The sequence below is a fragment of the Rissa tridactyla genome, chromosome 3 (genome assembly GCF_028500815.1).
Source record: "Rissa tridactyla isolate bRisTri1 chromosome 3, bRisTri1.patW.cur.20221130, whole genome shotgun sequence".
Taxonomy (NCBI): Eukaryota; Metazoa; Chordata; class Aves; order Charadriiformes; family Laridae; genus Rissa; species Rissa tridactyla.
In genome coordinates, this window is record NC_071468.1 from 110,742,759 (window position 1) to 110,764,963 (window position 22,205).

At 45.9% G+C, this 22,205-nt stretch overlaps 1 protein-coding gene across 2 annotated transcripts in view; it reads left to right on the plus strand.

Moving 5' to 3' along the window:
* Positions 1-22,205, plus strand: part of HPCAL1 (hippocalcin like 1) — a 68,756-nt gene that overhangs the window by 10,208 nt on the left and 36,343 nt on the right. The window contains exon 2 of one of the 2 annotated variants that reach the window (XM_054195918.1): positions 6,715-6,761. The exons of the other annotated variant lie outside the window; for it this stretch is intronic. The gene's annotated coding sequence lies outside the window, so the exon portion shown is untranslated. The remainder of the gene's footprint in view (positions 1-6,714; positions 6,762-22,205) is intronic. 2 annotated transcript variants of the gene reach the window in all.

A 22,205-nucleotide genomic window follows, 5' to 3' on the forward strand; every position in this document is an offset into this window, starting at 1 on the left:
TCTGAAGCGGAGCATCACGGCATGGTCATCCTCCATGGCCAAAGGTTATTGGCCAACTGGTGGGAGGGTCTTGTTAGCAGGAGGGGCTGGAGCCAAAACCGACGTTGTAAAGCAGAAATACAATCTGCAGCTTTGACATGAAGTGAGCAAAAGTTCTCCGAAGCCGGGGGAATTGCCTCTGCCTCCAGCGAGATGAATCTGCGGCAGTGTAGCCCAGGATGTATTTCATGACAGGCCTTGTTGGCGTGCACGTTTCTGCTTTGCACGGGCTTCTTTCGGTTTCTGTTGCTTTCCCTGTTTTAACCCCGAATCTGGCAGGGATAACTGTTTGTGTTACGGTAGCATCAGCCAGAGATAAGGCTCTTGTACCCACACTTCAGGCTGTTCTTCAGTCAATGGTTTAACCGCTGTGTTGCAGATGTGTTCAATAAATAAACCTTTGGGGATGCTCAAAGTGGGGTTTTTTGGAGATGTGGAACAACAGTTATTCACTGTAGATCTAACCTTCTGCCAATTTAGGTCCAAGCTTTTTGGATTGTACTCCAAGCGTTTCTGTGCTGTAAAGAGAGCTCCACCACGGCAGACGTGCAGTGCAGATGTGCGCAGTGTTTCCTAAAATTCCACAGTAAAAAACCAAAGGGGTAGATGCGTTCATTTGGTAGGATTTCTGTGACTCCTGTGAGCCCAACTCTGACGTCTCTCTGCTCAGGCATGATGTTCCTGCTTGGGTAGGAGCACAAGTCACAAACAGTCTTCCAGACAGAGACATAGGTCTCTTACTCACTTGGAGAGTTTACATTTAAGGACCCAGGCAAACATCTTGTCGAGCTTTTAGGACTTGTTGACTTACCTGATAGACCTGAGTGCCAAGGGAAACGGAAGGAAAACAACCTTCTGCTGAGGCAGACATTCCACCACCATCTTCACGACGCCCAGCAGCCCCATTCTCCCTGTTTTGTTTTGTGGGTTTTTTTTAATGGTACAACATCCATCATGCTTTGTTCTGTCTTCTCTGCTGAGAGGTGGACCTGGCTTTGCTTTTCACCTCACTCTTACAGGTTAAATTCACCAAGCAGTGTCAGGGTGGCTTCGTGAGCAGGTGTAGGTACCGGCTGGAAAAATTTGTGTTTGAAAATTGTCCAAATAAACTGCAGAGGGAGAAAGCCTGAAGGCAGAGAGCTGGCAGGAGTTGGACACCTTCTGAAAATGCAGGCTGCTTTACGGCATGAGAAATCAAAGTAGCTTGGGAGCTCGAGTTTGTTCGATCAGTAGGTGCAGGAGATGCTCCAACTAAGCAAACACGGCCTGCGAGGGGTGTTTTGAACTCCTCTCTGTTGCTGTTTCCTGATACTGTTGGTGCTCGGTGTTTCCTTCATGCCCTGGCAGCCCTCTGCTTACAGTCTCCCCTCTGAGAAGTGGCGATTCACTATGGTGGCTGCCGGCAACTTTCACTGAGCGTTTTTGGGCTGTGTGACCATCTTGGTGCATATGTCCAGCTTGATGCGTTCAAGTTGAGATTTGCTGTTGTTATGGTGGTGGTGACAGCTGGAAGCAGGCATAGATAGGGCTTATCTCCTGTCTGCTACCAGAGCTGATGCACTTGTGGCTCAGCTGATGACCTGGGGCTGGAGGGAGCGACATTCAATCTCTGATTTAACCATACGCCTCCTGAGATGTTCCTGGGGAGGCTGCAGGGTCTCCGTACATCAGTTTCCCATTGCCGTGGTTGGATTATAATTTTGCGGGGTGTGGCAAGCCCATTGCTTAGGTGAAATGGTAGTGGGAGAGGTGCCACTAGTTATCCAAGGCAGAGAGAGGAGGGACAGCAGTTTAGTCTGTTGACACAACAGAAACCTCCCTCAGCAGTACCAGCCCCTCAGGGGATGCACTGCCTGAGGAGCTTCTGCACCACAGCCAGAGCAGGGTATTGAGGAGAACACTTGAATTAGCTTTTACATTAGCCACCATCTAAATCTGTAGTTGTAGCACCCTGGAGCTCAGTATGGGCTGGAAAACCTGCCCGGGAGCTGAGGGAAAGAGCCTGAGCAGGGCTGTGGTGGCATCTGGGCTCTCTGAACCGTGCCGAGCGGTAATCGGATGGTGATCCCGGGGACTTTGGCAATGAGCTTGGGTGGTGACAGACTTTTGATGGACAGGGTGAACTGACCGATGCCGCTTCGGGGATGTAAGGGCCTTAAACAAAACAAGCCTGGAGGACAGAGTCCTCTGGGAGTTTCAGAGCTGCTGGGTAGGCTCCAAGCATGGTGGTTTACGGGCCTGGTGTGAGGTGAGGAGGAGAAAGGGGGCGAGAGGTGAGTGGGAAGAGACTGTGCCATGGAGGAAGGGCTGGGTGGACACACTCCACAGGAGTTTGCTCCCCGGCACGAGTGCTGGCACAACTACATGTGCAGTCTGGATGCATCCACAAGCATGTGTAGAAGTGCAACAGCCAAAGGTGGGGTGCAGTGGTGGGTGACGAGCTGGCCGGCTGGGGGGCTGGAGGGAAATTAGAGTAGAATAGAATAGTTCAGTTGGAAGGGACCTACAATGAGGATCTAGCCCAACTGCATAGCAAATGATAGGACAATTAGTTTCTTGGCTGTCCATGGACTATTGCTACCCACGTGTAAAGGGGACCGCAAAATTGTCCGTCCTACAAGCCCTCACCAGTTTGCATTTGCAAGGAAAAAGGAAAAAAAAATAACACATTTTTATAAAATAGCAGAATCTAGTTGAAAAATAACTTGCAAATAAGGGAGAGCAGAGACTTCATGTAATGCTGGGATTTACCTCCACGGCTGCCATGCGGTGTTTGCAGGCAGGTCACACCATCCACAAACGTAGCAACATTAATAACAGTATCGATTTGTCTTAATGCAGTTATGAAAGCTGAACCTTGGAGGTGTGGGAGGGCCTTATCGGTAATCAGCATCGACATTGATCAAGGATAGTATCAGCCAAAGGGTAACAAATGGAGGCTAGAACAGGGCAGGGTAAAATAGTGGCCATTAAAGGAAGAAAAGTGCCCACGAGACTCGAAGCTTCTCCATCACGTAGAAGGTAATCTACTTAATATATAATGTCTATGACTCGAAGAAAGGAATGGGGTTAAAATCACTTTGGAAAACAAGATAAAAGAAAAAGAAAGGTGTCTGCAAGGGTTTTGGTGCAAGCTACGGCAGGTCTGAGGACGCTGCAGGATGTGGCAGGGCTGCAGGGCCTGCGGGGGAGGCAGGGGTGGGTGATGTGTGACCGTCAGGAGGGAGTTTTACCCCTCCAGATAGATCAAAGTGTGATCTGCAAAAACCCATTTGTCACCTTGGTTTCTCCGGTCTGCCAATGAAGCTCTTTTTATAAGGAGGATCTTTACAAATGATTCTTTGGAATCAGTCTCCTCCTTAAGCTTTTTGCTGGCAGCTCTGAAAATAGTAGATTGATGCACTCGCCTCTTCCTGCCCAGCCTCCAAAAGTTACTGACATCTCTTCCTTTAATTCTGCTTCGTAATTGAATTTCTGCCATAAGTTGCTTCTGCTAATTCAATTATACTTCACTTTTAATTGGCAGTGGATTTAAATACTTCATGTGCTGTTAACATAGAGATTAACATGTGCTGTCCGGTTACCCTCTATTCCATCAGGTTGGAGCAAAGGTTTTATGTGATTATAAGAATTTACGTCGCCATTATTTTCCCCAGAAAGTCTTTTGGGATGCCAGAATCTAGCCAAGGACTGGGAAATGCCATTTATTTTGAACGTATAAATATGACGAAATAATCTTGCACTATTCTGTAAGGTCTGTTGAATGAGGAAGGCACAACAGTTTTGTACCACCAACACGGAATAGAAATCAGAAGAGCTTCTGGGTTGTGTCTCCTATTGTGCCATTGGCTGGGTTCAATCCTTACCTCGCCTTTCCATGAGGTTTCGTTGGCAGCTTGGAGAGGTAACATCCATCGCTGTATAAAATGAGGATACTAGGTTTTCTTCCTAAAAAGATGTTGACGTTAAAATGACTTGTTTAAATGCTGGTGTTGCTGCAAGGTTGCAACATTTGTGAGCGTCTGCCTAGGGATCTCAAGAGTAATAGAAAATTTCATGGAGACTTGGATCTTCCTTCCTATGAGCAGAAGACTGACGTAGTTAATATCTGCACTGATGAGGGAAGTGCTAGGATAAAATAGAAAAAGAACCATTTAGGGACCACTCGCTTAAGGATGGTCTCTTTTTCTTTATTTTTTCTTCCAGGTTCTCTGGGCCTTAGGGAAGGGTGTGCTGAAAACAACCCCCCAGATGTTGGGAGGACACATGTACCAGGGTTGGTCTTCAGTAGAAGCTGGTCACCAGCACCACCAGTGGCCAGGGGAGAGGGCACCTGCAAGGGGTGACTGCTGACCCCACAGCAGGGTGGGATGCCCCAACCTCACCTCCGTGACACTTGTTTTGCTCTCATGATTTGTAGAAGGAGCTGGGTTTCAGCTGGCTGCTTGACTTGGGTTCTTTTCAATTTCTTCTGGGTGATTATTTCTGAAAACTTGTGGAGAATTTGTGAGGTTTCCATAAGAATGAAAAGGCAAAAAATATAGTGCTAAACTTTTTAAAAAGGAGGAGTTGGAATTGCAGTACAATAAGTCAGACTTTTATGATGGTATTTTCCTGGAAGTTAATAAATTACTTCCCACCTAGGTATCTTCTGGGTGCTTCTGAGTAACAGTCAGCATGGATTAGTCTGGAACAAATCATGTCAGACATCCTCATTTGCTTCTACAGCAGGGTAATAGGCCTTGTGGATAGACGGAGAGGCAGATGATATGATGTACTTCAGTCCTAGTTAGGTTTTTGGCACTGTTTTGATATTGTCAGAAGGAAGCCAGGGAAAAGAAATTTGGGTGAAATTTTTGCCTTATGGATGGTGCAATGTAGGCGTGCTAACCGTGCTCCAGGCTTAGCTCCAGTACGTCATCAAGCTTAGAAGAAGTATTGGGTGGGGATTTCCAGAGGTGGACCCTGTGGCTCGGGTCATTGTGATTGATACATTTGATAAAATACTGGTTCAGACTCAACAGGTAGCACCAAAGTAGGGGAGGTTACAAGCACTTGGGAGGAGGGATTAGATTTTCAAATAGATTTGGACAAAACCAGAAAATTAGCTTGGAGCGTCCATCATTCACACCCGAAGGTGTTAACATGGGCTTGCAGTTATTGCTGGTGAATGAGTTGACTGTACAGGGTACTGGGGGGTGGCTGGAGAGGCTCTGCTGAAAAACGCCTTGGGATCATGGTGGGTCACGCACCGCTTTGCCAGCATCATCCTGCCTCAACAGCAGCAGACACAGTCTTCCATAAACAGGAGCAGGGACTCACGGTGTCCTGTGTTGTGTCTCCTGGGGCTTTGGCATCGCTGGAGTATTGGAGCCAGCGTGGGGCACTGCAGCTGGGGGAAGATGTGGAGAAAATGAGAGAAGCCAGCGGGGATCTGAAGAACAGGACCCAAGAGGAAAGATGGGAAGGAGTAAGGTATTTGGTCTGGAGAGGAAGTGAAGGATTGGCACAGGGTTTTGCCGTGTCTGAAGACTGCTGCGAGGGGAGAAACCTCTGTCCCATGTCTGTGGGGGTTTGGGCAAGTGGTAATGAGTTTGAATGGTGTCATGAAAGGAAGAAACTCCTACTTGTAGAAACACCAAGGGATGGTGAAGTGTTGAAGGAGACTATCAAGATGCTTTGGTAATGTCTGGGATCTCTGTGGTTGGGTTTTTGCATTGGGCAGACCAAATGTGTGCGTTAGGGGTGAGCTGGAGGCACCTGGGAGTCGGGTCCCAAACCTGGTGGGATTTTGTTTGCAGAAGTTGTGGGATTACCGGGTTGGACAAGGGTCTGGCAGGAAAGAAGTTGGTGTGGTGGGGCTGGAGGCGTTGGGCTGGAGGCGATGAATATTTCCCAGCTGTGCCTGGCCTCGGCAGAGGGGGAAATCACGGTCAGCTCTCTGGGAGAGCGGGAATCGGAGCGAGTCACTTGTTTTCGATTTTCTAATCCACAGATTTTGTGAGATTAAGAATCGCAGGAGCAGGTGAGCCTGCTCCTGGTGCTCTGGTCTGTGACTCCGTACGCTCTGATGAACCCTCAGGTTTCACAGCTGGCAGATGCTGAAGGGATGCAAATTATTATACTCTGCTTTCTCGAGAAGCATGCTCAGCAGAAAGAGAAGTGATTCCTAACCTTTCAGAGGAATGCTTAATGGCTCCAGAAAACTTGAAACTGGCTCTCTCGTATTTTATTTCTTTTTCTCCTATTTTTAGATCTTGGCATAGTAATATTTTGAGGTATGAATAAGCCAAGCAAACCTGCTGAATCTGAACTTGATACTTGCTTATTTTGAAAGAGGAGCTTTATAAAAAAGATTTGAAGTAGGAAGGGTGGTTTCAGCAGATTTTTGAATGCCAGGAAAATTTGCTGTCTGAATTCGAGAGAAATCTGCATTTTTCAACATGGGTGCTATTTTCTGCGTCAGGACAAATAATAAAATGCAAATGCAGGCAACAAAGTGGTTTCTCAGTGTAGGGTAAGGGCTGGAGCGGTGTTTTTGCATACTTGTATTAATTCTGATTTCTTTTTCACTGGGAAAATGGGTTTTTACAGGGGAGGCCAAAAAGTGGGAAGGTTGTCACTTAGAAGAAAGCTGTAATGTAAAGCCTATTTGGTTTGTGTCTCCTCCTCCAGGCAATCGAGCCCTGTGGACTTTCTCTGAAGAGGTTGCAAGATAGGTGGTGAGTACTTTCCAGAGCCTGCTCCTTTCAAGGCACTCTTTAAATTACTAATAGGAAAAATTAAATTAGTAATAGAAAATACAAGAGTTGGTTCTCGTTCTGCATTGGGTGCAGCAGTTTGTGTTTGCTGAGCGTGTGGCGTGCTTTAATTTTAAAGCTGGCAGGGCCAATCTTCGAGTATGGGTTTAGCATCAAAATGTTAAGCTTTACCTTTGCACCAAAATGAATTTCCTGAGACTTGCATAGTGGAATAGATATTATATTTTTAAGAATATTTGACTTAAGGGAAAATCTGGACAAATTATGCTGTATTTTTTACTAAAAGCCTACACTGTACAATGCGGCAAAGTGTTTTCTGTGTCAGAACAACCTTTTTTTTTTTTTTCTGCTCTGATTGTGTACATCTAAAGGAATGCAACTTCCAGAGGGTTAAATGACCTGCATAACTTGTGCTAATCTCTGCTGTGTGTGAATGATTTTGTCCTGCCTGCACCCAAGACTTCCACATATTTCATTTGTATGCACTTTATTAGGTCCTTGTTTGTAAGTCAGTGAAACATTAAATCGGTAAAGAGCTGCAGGAGCATGAGACAGCTAAGAAATGCCGATGTTGTGGCGTTGCAGCCGGAGAGCCACTTCTCACGCTGATGTAAATCAGTGCGATTTCTTTTCCTCTGGTGGAGCCGATCTCTTCCGGCGAGTGCCAGCTGGGACTCTGCTATGTAGCACCCTTTGCTGTTTGTTTTCGTTGTTTCTAGAGAAATATGTCCCCTGTTTCCTCTTTCAATTCTAGATTTCTTTCCAATGAGATTAACCAAATTATATCATTACCCATTAATTGCTCAGGAAGTTTATTCTTTAGTTACATTTCCCTAGTGCACAGGATACAAGCTATTAGAGCTCTTGTGTATTCAGACTGACTAATGAACTACAGTTGAATGTCCCAAACCTCTAATGGACTTCTCCATCTTCTAAATCAATATATTTTCCATAGATAAGGTGCCTTTTGACAGAGATGGTCCCAGGTTGATTTGAAGTGTCCGTACAGCTGAAATGTAGCCACCTGCACTTGTTTCTTGTCGGAGCTGGGGTTTGGTGTGTTGTACTGTGCTTGTGTCTACATTAAATATATGCTCATTTTGGCCAGAAGAAGCTTATTTAATGTTTATAAAGGGTCTTATGTAATGCCCCTTAAATGTATTTGTTCCCAATTAAATCTTTCATCGATGAAAACATCCCCTACTTAATAAACTGTGCTAATCATGTTTTCCCTTTCATGTATAAGGGGAGCTAATTTAACCCCAGACGGTTCTTCTGACTAAGGCTTATGTCCATAAACCACGAGTCTTATAAGGCCAAATTATGAATCTTGTGTGCCTTTGCCAAAACGCTCTCGTGAGTAATAGCTTATGAACCCCTCCTCTCCCCCAACCCCACAGCTCCGATTGGATCTGTATTATAAACCTGCACGCTGTTTGTGCGGATAATTGCTGTATTGGGACCTGAATCACCAGTCGGTCTTTTTGAAATGTTGAAAGATGAATCAAGCTCCCTTTTCCTGAGGGCAGAGGGGAGCGTGGGGTTGGTGACTGTAATACCGTGTGTGTAAAGGCCAGGCAATTTTAAACTGTCAGTTTAAATTGTGCTTACAATTGGATTTTCCTGTGTTGTTGTTACAGGTAACACCTGAATAGGTTATAAGTAAAAAACTTCTTAATACTCCAGACTGTGCTTGCCAGAGTTAATGTGTTTTTTTTTTTCTCCTGGATAGTCCCTTTGGGTAGTGCTTTCAAAAGCATGAATGTCCTGTGGTCTTTTGGGGAAACTCGGTTCCTGCTGCACTTTTGCAAGCAGGATTTAGAGGTGTCAGGTGTTTATACATCACATTTTTGCTGCTTGAATGGTCTATATTCCTCCTTACCTTCTCAAACGCAGGCGTGTCCTTTATTCCAGTTTGGGAATTTACATGATCCGTACCTGTATGAAGGTTACATCTCCAGGGTGTAAGAATTTCTGTATGGAGCCTTACGGTGGTCTGGTTGTGTTGGTTGATGTTTAACCTACAGCAGGAGACAGACTTGAAGGCAGGCTGGTGCTGATCCAGCTGGGCTTTTTCCGAAGTGTAATGTGTGGCCAGAGGCACACGGGTGGCTTCTGAGCAAAGCAGAGCATCATGAAAGAGAAAAGTATGGAAGTGCCTGAAAGTAGCTCGAATTTTACCCCAGCGGAGCGCAGCTGGAGGTGAGGGTGCTGGCCGGGGAAGGGGGGAACCGGCACTTGGGTGCTCTCCTGATGGGGTTCCGTAGGCTCTGATGGAGCAAGCTGCTTACCCGTGTTTCTGCCTGTAAGCACATAAGCAGCTCTGAGCAGTGGGAGCCAGCACCCGCATTGGGGCTGCCAGGGCAGGACAGCCAAATTCATGCCCGTCCTGGCATCCCTTGTGCTTCGGCGTGTTTTGAGGTGCCGCTGGGGTGCTTGTGCCAGGAGGCTGGAGATGTGATGTGGACATGAGGGCGCTTTCGGTGGGATGCGGTGGAGCAGCAGCAGTGGCATCGCCGTCACCTCTGTGCTGTTTCAGAGAAGTGCACGAGTTGCTGTGACCCGCAGCCCATGAAATAGCATAGGGCATGAAATAGAATCATAGAATAGAATCATAGAATTTTCTAGGTTGGAAGGGACCTTTAAGATCATCAAGTCCAACCATCAACCTAACACTGACAAAACCACCACTAAACCATATCTCTAAGTACCACGTCTACCCGTCTTTTAAATACCTCCAGGGATGGTGATTCTACCACTTCCCTGGGCAGCCTCTTCCAATGTTTGATAACCCTTTTGGTGAAGAAATTTTTCTAAATCAATCTAAACCTCCCTGGCATAACTTGAGGCTGTGTCCTCTTGTCCTAAGTGGTGTGAACAACAGCAGAGATTGCCTGTTGCTTGCCTGGACGTGTGGCTCTGCAGCTGAAACGGGGCTCCTTGCTCCTCCGGGCCAGGGCATCGCTGCAACATCCAGGACTTGAGTTTTGAAGTGAAACTTTTTGCAGAGAAAGACTGACAGATCTGTCCTACCAAACTGGCTTTGAGAAATGTTTTATTTTTAAACTGCAAGCTGAGCTGAAATCTGTGCAACCTTTGTTGGGAAAGGTGGTTGCACGGAGTACTGGAGTGTTGGGCTCCTGGGGACGCCTCAGGACCACCTGTGGCTCAGCATTGAAATCAGTGGATGTTCTTGACGTTGGTGCTGGGTTGGTTTTGGAAATACCCCTGTGCATAGAGTGGGGCTGCGTACACCTCCCCATGGCCTGGCTTTGGAATCTTCTCCATTTCTAGGACAACCTTTGTCACCAGGATGTCCTCATCCCTGAGTCCCAGTGCCACCTGGCGTGGCTCCTCCTCTGCTGTCCCTGCCAACATCTCCCTGCCTTCCCCACAGCCCACGTGTCCCCATAGCCAGGGCCCCATGGGGTCCCCCTCCCTGTGAGCATCTGGGCTCTGTAGGAAGGAAGAAGCAGCAGCAGAGCTGGGCTGAGCACCAGGGAGGAGGAGGGAGCAGGCAAAACAAAGGAGAATTTGAGGCTGTTTTCCCTGGGCATCCTCCGCACCGCAGCCTTGGAAAGTCCCTGGTTTGAGGATTCAAATCCTGTTGGGGAAAGGGAGACCTTTCAGTGTTGTTAGCTTTTCCTGGTACCTTTCCCCACAGTCTGATAAAACCCTTTGGAGGAAGCTGCAGGGGCCAGATGTCTGTTATACATACGACTATACCACAGTGGGGGGAAAAAAAGTGCAATTAATTGGAAAATGTGTCTTAAAAAAGAACAAATGGGGAGCACAATAGCAAATGAAGTACCTTGTGTGAGTGGCTTATGTAACAAAGTAATTAAGAAGAATTTATTATGGTTTAATGTGTCACTAATCAAAGCTTGCATTTTTTCCTCCTTACCACCTTTAAAAATTGCTGTTTGAGTCTTTGTCTTCTACATTTTTATTACAAACAGATTTTATTAATATCTCCACTGTTGAAGCTTTTCTATGTTGTACTGCACGTTTGCTTTCCAAATACGCTGTTTTCTCATTCAAGCATATTAAGAAAAAAAACAGAATGAATGTGCAATGCTGCAGTTCATCCGTGTTTGTTTTTATGAATGAACCTTCCGCCTGGGTACACGCAGGCTTCGAAATTGCCCACTTCTAAAAAACTTCTAAAATTCAAACTTTTTCATTAATTCTTTGCTGTAATGGAGAAAATTTAAAAGCGGGCTTTGCTTTTAAAAATGTAAGTTTTTAACCAAGATTTCCAAGCTGGAAGATAGTGGGATACCAGGTTTGGATTATTCTGTAATAGCCCAGTTTTCCCCACTGTGTACTGTGCCTCTTACAAACCCCACCTGCCTTCTACATTTTATATAGATGTTGCTATATAGCATGAAAAAGGAGCGTCTCCTAATGCAAGTATCTCATGTTGATTCACTGCTATACAACTGTTCATCCTCTAATAGTGTGGGATTACAAAGCATTATCATGCTCAGATTGACTCAGGTAGTGCTATTTTTATTTAAGCTGTATTAAGGTATCATTGTGAATCTTTGGTCTTGCAGCATGGGGGTAATACGATTTACTATTTTTACAAAAAATCAACATGGCTCTACAAATCCTGTCCATAGCAAAAGCTGCAAAGATTAGTCATGAGCTCAACACTTTTCCCCTCCACCCCCCCGCTTTCCTCTACAGTGAGTCGTTAAATTTTTAATTTTTTTTGTGACTTCCATCACGTTGGCCAAGCTTGGAATAAAATAAGGTGTCTTGGCTTGTGGTCAGGGACTTGGTAGTTGCTGGGAGGAGCCTTGGTATAAGCGGGGGGCTTTGGTGTGAGAGGGTGAGTGAGTTTGGGGATGCTCGGCGGAGTTACCCGGGCAAGCACTGAGGGGATCCAGTGGGTTTCATCCATCTGAGCCCTCGCGGGGTCATCTAATTCAAACAAATGAGCCCTTCCACGGACATCACACCAGCACTCGCATCCTTCCACCTCTCTGGCTTTTATATCAGGCCTCGCCCCTATTAATTAAAAAAACCCACAGTAATTTGGTATGGATCCTTTCCTCGCTCCTCTCCTCCTTATGGCCCCGCAGCAGCTTGGTGCCCTGATAAAGCAAAAACAAACGCACGCCCTGGGGTTGAGTTCGGCTGAGGGACGCAGTCAGAGCTGTCTGCAGACAGCATGTCTGTCTGTCTGTGTCCCTGCCGGTTGGACAGACTGCCAGCTGGTGCCTTTCCGGAGGGGAAAAAAAGCATGGTCTTTCTTGGAAAGGGAATGAATGAGAAGCGAGGCGTGATTTTTCTCTCAGTTGGGACAAATATTCCTGCTCTGAAGCTGGTTGAAATTAGTTTCCTTTGCGACAGGTCTCAGAGTTTGCGGAGTCAGCGAGGAGCTACCACGGAAAGCCTGGTTCGGTTCTAGCTGGGGGTGAAAAATGGCTTCACAGTGTTGCTTTGGTGCTTTAGGGGTGGCCTAGAAGAGTTCAAGTGGGTCAGGGATCGTTTCCCGTAGACGGTTTGGATGCAGCCCCCTTCCTGGGGAGCATAGTACGAAGGACATCACCTGCCCCCAAACTTCCTACCTCCAGGATTTGCTGGAATGAGGGGCTGCTCCAGAGCAGGGGATGCAGCACTGTCTCTCTTGGGGGGTTTCTGAGCATCTTTCTGGCCTTCCTTGGCATTTGGTAGGAGAGGCGATGGTTGACGGTGGTGGAGCAGCTCGATGCTGGTGTGTACATGCCTGCAGGCATCCTCTAGGGCTCTGTATCCCAGGGCAGCCCAGCTGGCAATCAGCTTAATTGCTCTAATTGGCTCCTAGCACCCAAAGGCACCAGGATACTGGTGGGAACGTAGCAGGCAAGCCCTAAGAAATGCTACCACTGGTGATCTTTAAGGTCCCTTCCAACTCTAACCATTCCATGATTCTATGGCAGAATAGTTAATTATCTAGTTCTGATCATTTATATTGGAATCACTAAGGCAGTTCATTTTTAAGTCTTTTTCTAGATTAAAATACCTTCTTTCTGAATTATGATGAAATATTTTAACACTGTAACAAGGAGACAATAGGTATGTTAATATAAGAGTCTGAAAATAGAAACTTCAGGATTCAAAACCTTGAGCAGATTGGTTTCAGAATATACTAGGAGTACCTTCCCTGCGTTTGCATATGCTTTCGAAGTATTTTGAATATGAGGAAAAGAGCTTTTTCCTTTTGTTTGGGCTTTTTTGTTTTAAGTTTGACCAAATATGTTTGACAAACTCTGCTCCTCACTTAAAGAGTCAGGTAAGAGGATTGAATGGTCCCTGTTCGCCACTATAAAGATAGTGGGAGATGAATTTACCTGCAAAATGGCAACTGAATGGAGGATTGAGAGATGATAGCAGGTATAAAAGACATTTCAAAGCAGGAAGGCACTAAATGTTGAATTTTGTAGAGTACCTGGAAAATGACTTCAGATTGTCCTCTTGTATCAGTGTGCTTTTAAAGATCGCAAGCTGGGTCTCTAAGGAATGGGGCTCAGTTTTCCAGGCTATCTGGTTCTTTGGTTGTTTCCAGACATCTGCCAGCTCTGCGGTTGTATTTCCCTCCAGCCACATGCTTTCTCTCCACCCTGGATAAAGAGTGACCTAGTAGGACGGTGGGCCTTTACCATGCTCTCCATCCCTTCCCGTAATGGCAAGGGAGTGGTTCTGTCTATTTCTAGCTAAACAAGTATAAAAGTTTGATTTTATTTCTCATTGCATCTCAAGCATCCTTCTCCCCTCATCCTCCTGTGCTCTGTGAGATGTCTGGGTCGGGGGTGACGATGGCTCTGCCTGGAGTCCCAGGCAGCCTGGGGGAGCGGAGCAGCATCCACCTCCGTGACAGCACCCACGCAGAATGCAGGGGATTTTATGCCTAAATGCAAGTCAAAACCTGCAAGAAGTGGTTTAATAATGGGAATGTCAGCAGGCCCCTGAGTACAATGATGCTGCTGGATGCTTTCATAAATCTAAGGTTTAGGGATGACAGTTATGATGCATGGCATTGGGAGAATGTGAAACTGCAGTCATTAAACAAAAATGGGCTTTTAAACTAATGGCAGCTGCCTAAACAGTTTTGCAGTGAAGCAGATTCCCTTAGGCTACCATTCTTCAAATAATACCGGTCCTATCGACTTTAAAAAAACAGGAAAATATTTTGTTTTGGTGCTGTTAGCACTGCTTTTACATCCATCCCAAAGGTCAAGCTGCTAAGTCTTTGCTAGGTTTTAAGCTGGAGCTGTTAGAAAATAATGAATGGCAGCATTTCCAGATAATTCATTCACTGTTATTCCCCTGAATTAAGCCACCTGCAAAACCAAGGATTCACATCTGTTCCTAGATGGGTTTCCCAGTGAATATGGGGGCACTTTTCTCCATCCAAACTCGGCGGTGTTTAACCCAGTAGGTAGTTCTGCACAATGTCTCTGTTATACAGAATTTTATCCAAATGTCTCCATCAAAACCTGTTCCAGCTCCTGCTGGTTCAAAATGATACACAATAAAGCAGCGTGTTGCCTTGTCTCCTTTGAAACCGTCATTCCCAGCTTAAAGCTGGACATGTAAAGATGCATGTGTTGCCTTTTCCTTCGTGCCAGCGAGGTCCTGAGAGACAAGGGGCTGCCCGTGATCTGGAGTGTGTTGGCCGGTTCCTGGAAGAAGCATTTCAAGAGTGTTTGGAGGTTGCAGAAGGCCAAGCCATCCTCAGCCACCCATCTTGCCTAACTTTTACTTATCCCTAGCCAGGCTTTGTTTCTTCCTGAAAATAACATGCTACGGCTCTATCTCCCTGTCCCCCTCATTCTTCAGCTTGATCAGAACCTGTCATCTTTTTTATTTCCTTCCCCCCGCCCCTGCCCAGCCCCTTTTAGTAAAGCATAGAAGAGAGGACAGAATAACCCAGACTCTGAAAGGATGCCGAACAGGAGAACTTGGTTGTTTTGTGTCATTTCTCTTCACACCGTACACAGCTCAGAGCTTCTCCCCCTATAAGCTCAGTTTCAGCCTGAGGCTGGCCTTCCTTGCTGCTTTTTAATTTTTTTTTAATTATTATTTTTTTAAAGCAAACAGTTCCATTAGAAATGTATGTGAAGTCCATTGCGAACAGTCATATTTCACTTTGAAGCCCTCCACATCCTGAGATGACAGTTTGAAGCTGGCTGTTGTAATGCTCTCTAGTTTTTCTAGGAGCCCTGCAAGGCCAAGCAGAGGTTGGGAAGGATGGGCTGGAGGTCTCCTGCCATGGTGGGGACGTCGCGTGTAGCTTTCGGAACCCGATGAGTTCTCTTCTGAATGTCATCTGCAGTCCCGGCTCTTTGCAGCATTTGATGTTTTGTGAGACCTGGATAACATACTGCTTCTTTCCGCCACTTCTCTCCTTTGCTTCTGTGGTGTGTCTTAACCATAAAGATGTTTTTTGTGGGCACTTCTTTGTGGACAAGGAGAGCTATCTAACTGGGGTGACTTCAGCCAGGTTTTCTTCTTCCTGGGGAGTACACTTGAGTCAGGAGAACGGAAGAAGAAAAGTTAAATTAACTATAACATGAACATTTGAACAGATGGCTGACCTTTGTAACTCCAAGAACCATTTAATTTTAGAAGTTTGCAGGCTGTTTTAAGTTTGTTGTGCTCTTTACAACCATCTGAGCATAGATACACCACACGATTTATTAGCTTACCGCAAGGCTTTGTTGCTTAATTTCCCTGCTGTTTGAAACACTGAGCTTTAGGTGGAATGAGCAGGATCCAGAAGCTTCGATGGGATCGGCTCCTTTGTGCCAACTTTCTTTAAACCCCTGGAAGCTGAGGGAGGAGGGATGTTCCTGGTCATGCTGGAAGGAGCTCAGCTCCTCCGCTTTGCTCACTGCCCCAGCAGAGCTCAGCCCTAGCACGGATGAGGGCCATGCAACGGTTAATTGTCGGCGGGGCGGAGACAGATGATCATCCTGCCCCAAATCACTTAACCTTCTTAAGGCTCTACCCTTGCCTGCCTGAACGAGCCAACTAATCGTTCAGTGAGCCACGCAAGTGAGCGCTGAGCTATATATGGTACGGAGAGAGAGACGACACAAAATGATCAAATTCCCTTATCCCACCTCTCCCCAAACGGCTGTGCACCGTATTCCTGCTTAACGGTGGAAGAACATCACTGTTCGGAGCAAATCGTTGCAGGTTATGGTGGGTTCTCCGTCCTCTGGAGGCTTTTAGGTCAGGGTTGCATAGCTTCTGAAAACATGCGGCCTAGGCCAAACAGATGGTGGCTGGATGCAGAAATTCTTGGAGAAATTCTTTGAACTGAGAGGTATCGGACTAGATCAGTGGTTCGTAACGCTTTCTGTGAGATCGCAGCAAATTCCCAGGGGCTGTACTTCGGACACTTGTGCGGCAACTTGGAAGAGCAGTATCTGTGTGGTGGCCACACATGGAGTCCTGGAGTCCTTGGCACCGGGCTGGAGAGCTGCTGGGATAAGTGATGCTGAGGGTGTCGTCTGGGATTCAGTGAGTTGGGGGGGGAGGAACAACTGTGAAGCGCTTGGAAATTGTCTTTATAAGGAGTGCACCATGTTAGTACACCAAAAAGTGAAAGAAAAAAAAATAAATCTGTATCAGCTCAATGCGTATTTCTTTTATAGAGGTCTGGCTTATCACTGCAGTTGGCTTTTCTTAATTATTGCTGATGCTTCTGCAGGCTGCACAGTTGGAGATGGAACGTGGCTGGCCCGAAGTCAGGGCACAGAGGCTTTTATCGGGGCCACTCAGAGACAGGCCATCTGCAAGATGTATTTATTTTTTTCTTATTTGTCTTCTCTAAATAAAAACGTGACGCTGTGAGAATGTCTGTTCCGTCCTATTGCTTCACTCCACCAAAGTTGCCATTTTCTGACAAACTGTTTGAGAGAGTTATATTTGGCAAATGGTTGTTTACTTAATTCCTCTCCTATCATTGCTGCTTGTCTTTGAAACCCAAATCTGTTTGCGTGCAAGCTCAGCTGTAGCTCAGTTCAGAGCATTCTTTAAACCATGGTTGTTTTCTCCTCTGCTTTTTTTAGCTCCTTCTCTCTCACGATGGAGGAACTGCAGGTACTTCATATCTGATGGAGGCAAATCCAGTACCTGCAGAGCTGAGGGCTGTTAGAAGCTGCAACAGCCACGTGGTCGGGTTTCCTTGCTTATCCCAAGTGTTGGAGTTTCAACACCCTTGGCGTCCCGCAGCCGTGACACAGAGAACGTAAAGAGGGTTAGCTTTGCAGGAGTGAGTTTATTCTGTCTGCAGAAAACCACGTGAAGCTCCATGAAGGAGCAGCAGCCCATGTTGGTTCCCCAAGTCCTCCTAGCTCAGGTCCTCAGTCACCAAGGGAGACTAGGCTTGTCAGGAGGAGACTTGTGTGAAGTAGCTGCTTTTTTTTTTTATTTATTTTTTTTTTTTTTTTTAAGAAAAGTTATCTCCTTAGGCTCGGTGGCCTCTCTGAAGTGAATTTACCTGCTTGGGACATTGGGATTTGTTTTAGAAATAAAATACTCCTCCATCATGGAGCTGTGTGTAAAACTGAGCTGTTCAAATCACTGGGGGAAATCAAAGGGTCCCTCGGTGACATCGGTTGTTGCAGGGGTTTTCTTAAACTTATAAATTTAAGGCTCTCCCTGGCAAAGTGAACTTAAGCAAGGCTTACCATGCATTGCCCATAGTTACTGTGATATAACCCAGCGTTGACCACCTTAGCCTAGCGTGTTTCTGCAGGAAGGTAGAGTGTAGGGACTGTAGTTATAAAGGGAAATGCAATTATAAAGCAAAAGAGCAAACAGTTGTTTATAATCTATAAAAATTGATACTCGCTGCTCTTGGGTTCACCTTCCTTGCCTGAAGGTTTTCTCATTAGATGCAGTTTCTGTAAATACCATCTCTTTCTTTCCCCTTGGAGAGACCTCAAAATGCTGGGCTGGAATTGTTGTCTGGGTAATCAATAAACTTTAATCTACATGACAGTTTTTTTTTCTTTGAAGTCAGTTCTTTCTGGACTGGAGATAACCTGTCTAAAGCAAATGTAAAATGAAGAAGGGTTAGATTCAACTTGACTCACTCTTACTATATGCTCTTGCAATTTTGCAATATGAATGTCTTACAAAACAATTATGGTTATTGCTAAGTGGACACTAAATGATTAATCTACTAGCAGACAGCCAGTGCAGTAGTGTCTTTGAAATAATTTTTGAGCCTCTTTCCCGCTGTTCTTTTCCTGCAAGACTGGTTTAAAGATAAGACACTGACAATAAAATAAATTGTGGTTTGTATCCTGGTTCTCTTTCAGTCTATGCCTTTTGTTTCAGCATTGCAATTCTGTCTTGCATTGAAAAGCATGTAATGAAAGAGGTTTAAAGTCTGCCCTGAGCCAGAAGAACATTCAATCTTGTATTTCATTTGAGGCATGTGCTTAAATTATGATGGGCATTGGCTGGATTTATTCATGCACTTGGATGCATATTTAATCTGGGTGAATAACGATGCTTGCGAGCTTTTGTTGATGGTAGGTCACCAGCACTCTTTGTGAGTTGTTGGCATCATGTGCAGAGCATGTGAAAATTCCGGTATTGGCTGGATGGCCACACTCAAAGAATTGTGGTCAACGGCTCAATGTCCAAGTGGAGACAAGTGATGAGTGGCATTCCTCGGGAGTCAATATTGGGCCCAGCGCTGTTTGATATCTTTATAGGTGACATGGACAGTGGGATTGAGTGCACCCTTAGCAAGTTTGCCAATGACACCAAGCTGTGTGGCAAAGTTGATACACTGGAGGGAAGGGATGCCATCCAGAGGGACCTGGACAGACTTGAGAGGTGGGCCCGTGTGAACCTCGTGAAGTTCAACCAGGCCAAATGCCAGGTCCTGCATGTGAGTTGAGGCAATCCCAAGCACAAATACAGGCTGGGCAGTGAATGTATTAAGAGCAGCCCTGAGGAGAAGGACTTGGGGGGGTTGGTGGATGAGGACCTCAACGTGAATTGGCAATGTGTGCTCACAGCCCAGAAAGCCAAATGCATCTGGGCTTCATCAAAAGAAGCTTGGCCAGCGGGTCGAGGGAGGTGATTCTCCTTCTCCGCTCTCCTGACACCCCACCTGGAGTCCTGCATTCAGCTCTGGGGCCCCCAACGTAAGGAGGACATGGACCTGTTGGAGCAAGTCCAGAGGAGGGCCACAAAGATGATCAGAGGGCTGGAGTACCTCTCCTGTGAGCACAGGCTGAGAGAGCTGGGGTTGTTCAACCTGGAGAAGAGAAGGCTCCGGGGAGACCTTATAGCAGCCTTCCAGTACCTGAAGGGGGCCTACAGGAAAGCAGGGGAAGAACTCTTTATGAAGAAGTGTAGTGATAGGACGAGGGGTAACAGTTCTAGACTGGAAGTGGGTAAATTCAGATTAGATATTAGGAAGAAATTTTTTCCTGTGAGGGTGGTGAGACACTGGAACAGGTTGCCCAGGGAAGTTGTGGCTGCCCCATCCCTGAAGTTGTTCAAAGCCAGGCTGGATGGGGCTTTGAACAGCCTGGTCTAGTGGGAGGTGTCCCTGCCCAGGGCAGGGGGGCTGGAACTAGGTGATCTTTAAGGTCCCTTCCAACCCAAACCATTCTATGCTTGTATTAAATATTCATTGACCATTTCAGTATCTGGAGTAGTCCTTGTACTGGGAATACCTCCTTATGTCCTGATTTTCTTCTCAGAAGTTCTCTCTTTTAGGCTACGTGTTGCAGAGGGAGAACTTCCCAGCGCGTAGTTAAGTAGCAGTCTGATTTGTGACTGAATTTAGGGAGACGACTAAACACTTTAAAATGCAATGATTTGTGAGAGAAGAGACAAGACTGCAGAAAAGACTTCAGATTGGTTCCTCATACATTCTGTAAACTTGTACATTTTTAACATTTTTACAGCTACAAGTCATAAAGCTATGTACCACGTTGCATCGAGACAACTGACTCAGAAAATCCTCTGGTGTCTGTTGATGCCGTGGACTTGCCTGTGTGCTAGTGCTGGTTTTAATTGTCTCTCTGTTTGAAGAGATGTCCTCAGAGTATCTCCTCAGGTTAGAGGTTAAACTGTTTCTCCTTACTTTGAATAGTGATGATACATTTGGTCGCATGCCCGGTTGAGCCAGCTTGGAGCCGGTGAGCAGCAGTGGAGCTGGGCGCAAGTCATGGAGTTACTCATATACCTTCTTACCCTCTCCTTAAGTTGTTCTTGTTAATAATATAATATAATATAATAATAACCCTGGACAGTAATAGGTTTGTTTCCCTGGCTCGTGTGATGGCAGTTCTGTTGTTGCAGAGGTTTTGAGTTTAACTCTCAATAAACTGCAGGCACAAACCAATTACTGTGCGTATGGTTGAATCCTGGCTTGATGGAGCTGTAGACCAGATTGCACCCATGCTACCTGAAGTGGTAGGGCTCATTAAAGAGAAACTGGTGTTGGTCTAGGGAAGAGCTACATCTCCTTGTTGGGACAAGAGGTAACGGGCACAAACTTGAGCATAGGAAGTTCCATCTCAACATGAGGAGGAACCTCTTTACTTTGAGGGTGGCAGAGCACTCGAACAGGATGCCCAGAGAGGTGGTGGACTCTCCGTCTCTGGAGACATTCAAAACCCACTTGGACGCGTTCCTGTGCAACCTGCTCTGGGTGACCCTGCTCTGGCAGGGGGTTGGACTAGATGATCTCCAGAGGTCCCTTCCAACCAACCTCTATCATTCTGTGATTCTGTAATATTTTCTGTGCACTCGGAAATATTTTCTCGTCCCCTAAAGGCAACCCTGTGCTCTGATAGTGACACTTTTGTTGGAGAATGAGAAGGCTTAAAAACTGGCTCATACTGCGCGCTTTTTTAATCACAGCCTTCTCAGATAAATGAATCACCTTTCGTTAATTGCTCGGGGAGGAAGAAGCAGTCATGACAGTGCTTATAAAAGATGCAGTTTGCTTTTGCTCAGGATGCCGAAGTTAGGGAGAGAATTCCAGGCAAACATCTGTGCTACGTTAAGGTTATTCAGAGCAAAGCTTGTCAAGCTTAATGTATTTGCTACCAAATTTTAGTGAGTAAACATGAGACAGACTGCTCCCACCCAGGAACAGATGTGGTTGTTTTGGTATAGCTTTGATGCCTGCTCCAAGATGGATCTGATGACCGGTGTTTAAAAATCAGCACCCTCCCGTCCTCCAAACCTCCAGATGTGAGAGCCTGTGCTGCAACTCCCGCTGAAGGAGATCAGAGAGGGGTGATGGTGTGCTGAGGTCAGAAAAGGGATGTGAAGACGCTGAAGGAGAGCACCAAGAGTGGTCTAGTCTATGAGTGCTGAGGGATGATGCTACAAGTGGCAATTAATCCCATTTAATCTTATTTTTAAGATAGTTTTCTCTATGCATCGTGAGACTCTCTCATCATCCTGTTGTTTAGGTTTCTCTGTGAGCTGGTGGTGGCCAGCATGTTTCAAAATAGCCGGTTTCACAAAGCTGTGCTGATTGCCAAGTCCAACCTCATGCTGTTGTGGAGAGAAGGGCGACTAGACTTCCAGCCCCAGCAAACACACAGGTCCCCTCTCGGGTGCTTGCCCTGCTGGGAGGCCGTTCACCTCCCTCCCCGACCAGAAACTGCCCCACTTTCAGTTTTAACTTATGGGCTGTTTAGTAGCTTGAGGGTTTTTTTTTGTGAGCGCTATGGGTTTATTTTTTCCCATCTGCCGTTCACCATCCTGATGCTGTTACAGCAAAAGCTTCTCTCCCGTCTCGTGCTTTCGTTTTAAGATGCATCAGCCAAGTGCTGCTAGTCTGCCGCTTTCCTTACTCTTTTTTATTTTATTTATTAAATTTGTATCACGGAAGAACATTTTGATCTTTGTTCTTTATTTTTATTTGCATGATCTAATTCAGCTTGACTTTGGCAATTTCTCTGTTACCCCTTTGCTTCCTGACCTCCGTGACACAGCTGCCTTTGCTGAGCAGCCCTTCCTTTCCATTCCTCGCAGGCACTCTGCTTAATCCTAAAATCCCTTTTTTGGTGATCGTTTCTCCAGTTAGATTGGGAATCATTCCCACATTGTCTCCCCCACATGACTTGGGGTTATAAGTACCAACTCTCTCTTTTTTTTTTTTTTCATCTTTGCCATAAAGATATTTTAAACTTCTTACAAGTGTGTCCTTGAGCACTTCAGTCCATTTGACTTCCATGCCGAGTTCCTTTGATTCCTCAAAGCGTATGGGAAATTGAAACCATGAATTTCTGTGTTTCACTTCAGAGTACTCTTCTACCTAAGCCACCTCTCCATGTTTACGATCGCCTCCGGAGTTATTTTCTGTGAGCACTTACAGCTACTTGCAGTGTCTAAATTAGTATTGCCCTTTTC